The sequence below is a fragment of the Corvus brachyrhynchos genome, unplaced genomic scaffold (genome assembly GCF_000691975.1).
Source record: "Corvus brachyrhynchos isolate BGI_N302 unplaced genomic scaffold, ASM69197v1 scaffold178, whole genome shotgun sequence".
NCBI classification, from domain to species: Eukaryota; Metazoa; Chordata; class Aves; order Passeriformes; family Corvidae; genus Corvus; species Corvus brachyrhynchos.
The window spans coordinates 1,995,405-2,000,659 of record NW_008239304.1 but is presented as its reverse complement, the minus strand read 5'-3'; positions in this window follow the sequence as shown (position 1 = coordinate 2,000,659).

Genomic DNA, 5,255 nt, shown 5'->3' with positions numbered 1-5,255 from the left:
AATTACATCATCCCATTGTGAGATGCTCCACCCAGGGGGAGGAACCAAGCATTCCTACCCGGATATAATCTGGGGTTTGGAGCACCTCAGTCAGCCCTACCTAGCGGATTCCCAGAGGACAAGAGCTACCACTGTACCCTCAGGTGAAGAGCAGACCCTTCTACAGGATCACTGCTTCAACAGGACCACTTCATCTGGACTGCTACCACCACCCTGACTAACAGGGTGTCAGGCTGTATCCTGACTCTGTCAGTGTTCTTGTACTGTTGCATTTATTTTAATTTTCTTATTAAATTATAATTCTGACTTGCAATCTCCCACTGGTGTGTTTTCAAACTAGTACAGTGGTTTTTTTTACACTCACAGTACATTAAAATATTCAAAAAGATAAAGCACCAGGGGGTTTTTTTTCTGGTCTAGATGAAGAGGAACCTCACCTTAATTTTCTGAAGAAAAATAGCACTCTATGGTGAGGAAACATTACTGACTTGATAGAGAGGAGACACTGGAAATGCTCTGACTTTCCGTAAAATACTTGGAATCTACGTGAAATCTTTAGTATAAGACCTCTTTTAGCAAAGTGGTTAGATACACATGTTTAAGAAACCTGCAAATTAAAACTATCTTCTTCTATTTTCAAGTTATTCTGCAGTCAACACCATGCAGAATTTCACTAAGATAGCACCATGACACTGTAAGTTGTATAATTATTTTCACTGAAAGCAAAACAATTAAACTTAAACCAGACTGGATACTTACCCCTGCAGAGTAGTGCCTAAAGTAGGAAAAAAATTAATTAAAGAATTTTTTAAAGAAACATAATTAAGAATGTATTAATCCCTTAAACTGACAAAGATTAGATTCCCACTGATACTCTGCAACTGACAAAAGAGTAATATTGAATTATCCCAAAAATAAAAGTAACAATCTTTGTATATAACCTGTCTTGGAAGGTTCTCTTCTAATGCAAAACTACTTTTACTCTGAGTGCACAGAACCCACATTTTACTTGGAAGGTGATTTATGCAGCTCTGCAAAATCAGGTAGTGAATTTTTGGTATTGACAAGGGCTCCCTCTTGTGATACTGTACTGAATTTGGATTAATTCTGAGGCATTGGACTGGACTATTATTTTACGAGTGGAAATGCTTCACTAAGCCATTAGGGAATGTCAAGTGGATTGTGTCCTGGAAGTTGGAGATGTGTACACTTGTTCTAACTATGCAAAAAAATGCAGAGAACCTTGAAGTTAGGAAGAAAAACACATGCAATGACATGACTGTTCACATAAATGTGGATTGTTACAAGAATTATGAGAAGAGTCCTATACCTTTATTAAATAAAAATCCAATATAAATAAAAATCCAATAATTAAAAGCTCAGGAGGATGTAAAGTAAAGTAGCCTGGTGTCAATAATATGAATGTTTTAACAAATATATACAATTGTACTTATGAGGGTTTACTAATGACAACATCTTTGTTTGGAATTTTTTCCAAAGTGCTTATGTATGGACAGAGCTCTTAAACAACTGCTTCTATTTCAATTCAGTTCTCTTTTCATGCACTTACCAAAATTATTTCTACAAAGTTTCCAATAATACATCCTTTAATTAAGAGCAAATTGTCTCATTCCCTTTCAAAAATAATTAAAATGCCATTCTCTGATTTCAGCCAAATAGAAAAATATCACCATATTGGTTTAAGTTAATTTAATTCCCTAAGTAAAGATCATGGAAAACAAAATCAGTAATGTCTGTGGGCATTAGGAAATTTGCGACTCCTGAATAAACATTTCTTCTAGAATTACATGCTTTCTCCTCTCGGAGGTCAAAACCAAGGAACAAAACTAGAGCTCTCATAGACATCTGCAAAACCAAATTTCACCCACCACCTGAAATGTAAACTAATTGAAAATGGAAATTACATACTGCAGGCAGAAGGTTACTTGAATACACGCTGCCCTTTCAGCTGATTAGAGCATGTCAGTACTGTAGTGATACAAAATTTATTATCCCTTTCAATTTTGGTTTGGTCATTTGCAATTATAGGTACTGCATATGACAGACTCGAAAGTATTAGCATAAAAGCCAAACTGAAAAGATGCATACAGATAGCTCAGAGTAACTTGAATGACTTAGTCAGTGTCAAGAAGCTTGGCATACCATAGTGTATGCCTAAAATAACATCTAAATCCAATAGCTGGCTGCATGAAATGTAGGTGTTCTTCCATTTTGTCATTATCAATTTGCCTCCCTCAAGTGAGCTAACATTGGGACTATGTTTTCTTCATGGAAAAGAAAGGCTTTCATCAGCTCCAGATAGTTACTTCTCACAACAGAAACATGAAGGTGTTTATTCCTCCAACATATGTATCCTACTACCACTCCTTCTTGTAGCTTATTTAGTGTCAATTTCTATAGTAATAGCTCAAAAATTATGACTGCACACAGAATTACATCTAAACTGGGTCAAATGGAAACAGATTTTTCTATAAAAGCATCACCAGCTATGTATTTTTGTACAAGGTACATAGGATCTGCTCAGTCGGATACGAAAGAAGGCAACCACCTCCAAACAAATTTGCCATCAGAGATGCAGCAGCAGAGCTAAAACTGGAGCCAATCTGAAGCCCCAGCTATCTCGATCAAATTTCTTATGGCTGCAAAGTTTCAGTCCAGGAAGACCTTGGACAAGCATTTTGGTCACAACAGGCTATATGCACTATAAAGAGGTAAAAAAGGGAAACTAGAGTACGAAAATAATTGGGTGCTGCTTCTGTTTTTATTTCACTGATTTCAATGTGCACATTAACCTTGGGATGCTTATCTTAGCAAGGAGCCTAAACTGATAGGCTGTCCCAAGCTCCTTAAAAAAAAAATACCATGTATTTGTATTAAAACACCACAGACTGATGTAGGAGGGAACTTCTAAAACATTGAGTTGGGGGAGATAGCAGCCTGACTTCCTTTTGAGATACCAAAATATATATAAAAACACAAGACTGAGTTATGCCAATAATTACAGACTTTTTTAGCATTATGAGAAAACTATAAAGTATGTGTTTATGTCAACTATTACTTTACCTATTGTTCCTAGGATAATGGCAATAAATGAAGGAGAGTAGATAATCCAGCATGTTAATTCATATCCTTGTATATTTTAAGCACCCAGAGAAGTAGATAAATCATAATGCTCCCTCATATTCATTTACCAGAAAAATACTACCATTAAAATAGTCAGAAAGGTGAAAACTAGAGTCCAGATGGTACAAGGCATAAAACAATTTTCCAAAATTTCTCCTTTAAGCTTTTACAGAACCGGAGCTAGTTATAAGATATCAAAGTGTTGACAGGTATAATAATGTTTTATGAAAGGAGGGATTCAACTGAAGAAATGTGTGGGACTGTAAGATCAAATCAGCATGTATATCCCACTATTGGTAATCCAAATAATGGAAGCAAATATGTTATTTTTGCTGTCTTTTGCCAGCACAGGAGGATTTGGCGCTGTCCATATCCAGCTACTTTATGTCTTCTCCACACCCCTGAGATAAGCAGATGAGTCAAACTGAACCTCAGTCACTTGCCACTAATTCTAAAGAAAATTCACCTTTCAGGCTTTTTTTTTTTCTACCTCATCATTTTAGTGATATGATGAGCTTGAAAATTGACATACATCTACTTACTAACTCAAATATTGTTTTCATGTGATATACACACATCACTTGCATTGCATATGGATATGCTTGTGAATATGAAAATGTATCTGTAAATGTATATTCCAAGCAGTTAAATACTTGCAGATTTCTCCATGCTATGAAGTGTTCTCAGTTCCAAATCTTAGTGAGACAAAATCAGATTCTAGACAACTGTGAGAAAACAGAGAAGGGAAAAAAGGAACTCAAGTTCAACTTGCTCTTACCAAGTCCTTACTTCATTTTAGCTGTGGCTTTAAACACAGACAAGATGTGCTGCACAAATAAATAGTCTAGCCATGAAAAATTAAGCATAATCTTCCTAGTCATGTCAGTAGATAAGCAGTCACCTGATTTGGAAAAGTAAAGATTATCTATTGATTACACAAGCCATAAAACTTCATATTCAGATGAGTTACTTTGAAAAAAAATTGTTTACCGGGATGTGAGTCATGCTCCCCATAAAGTGACGAACAGCAGCTCTTATTATAGATTCACAGAATCACTATGGTTGGAAAAGACCTCCAAGGTCATCAAGTCCAACCTTTACCAAATACCACCATGGCCATTAAACCATGTAACGAAGTGCTATGACCACTTGTAGTTTTGAGCACTCCCAGAGATGGTGGCTCCACCACTTCCCTGGAGAACCTGTTTCAATGTTTTATCACTATTCCAGTGAAGAATTTTTTCCTAATACCCAACTCAAACTTGCCCTGGTGCAACTTGAGGCCATTTCCCCTTGGCCTGTTGCTAGTTGCCTGGGAGACAAAGTCAACTCCCCACCTCACCACAGCGTTAAGCTAGGTGCATCCTGCCCTGCAAAATGAGGTCATAATTCTATATTTTTCAACTTTTATATTAAAAGGATTGAGTAATTAGCAGTGACTTGGAATGGGAAATTATGTAGTTCCCCTTTATTGCTTCTAATATCTCACAAGATAGGATCTGCATGCTTTCTGATATGGCCTCAGATTTCTCTCTTGATTAAAAAAAAAAGAAAAACCTAAAAACCCAACACATAGGATGTTGAAGGGAGCTCAGAAAGCCGTCCTCATGCAACTGTCAAAGTCCCTCTACTGAAGCCCAAGAGATCATGTGTACCACCATAAAGCTTATCAATTTTTGCCCAAGGAATGACCTAGAGCCACCTATTTAATACAAGTTCTCTAAAGAGAAACGTGCAACAATGTGTCTCTGGAGAAAAGGAGCAAACCAAAGCCCTACCCAGGCTCTGCTGCACATGCTATTCACCTGAAATCAAGGGAGGGGCAGAGGATGAATTACAGTCCTGCTCTTCAATGGAAAGCCCATGACTAATGTAGTGTGATAAGAATGATACATATACCCTAAAAGAGCTGGACCAAAGAAATGCACACTGGAGAGAGGATACTTCAACAGTATCACAGTTGTAAGTATCACAACTGGCAAATTGCTGGGTTTCAGCTGTTGGTGTACCGTATTTCCCACAATTTACACATAGCTTATTAAAAATCATTAAGCTTGTCTTAGAAAGGCTGACTGGGTCACTAAGAACCTCTGCTGAAGTAGAGTCCTCCA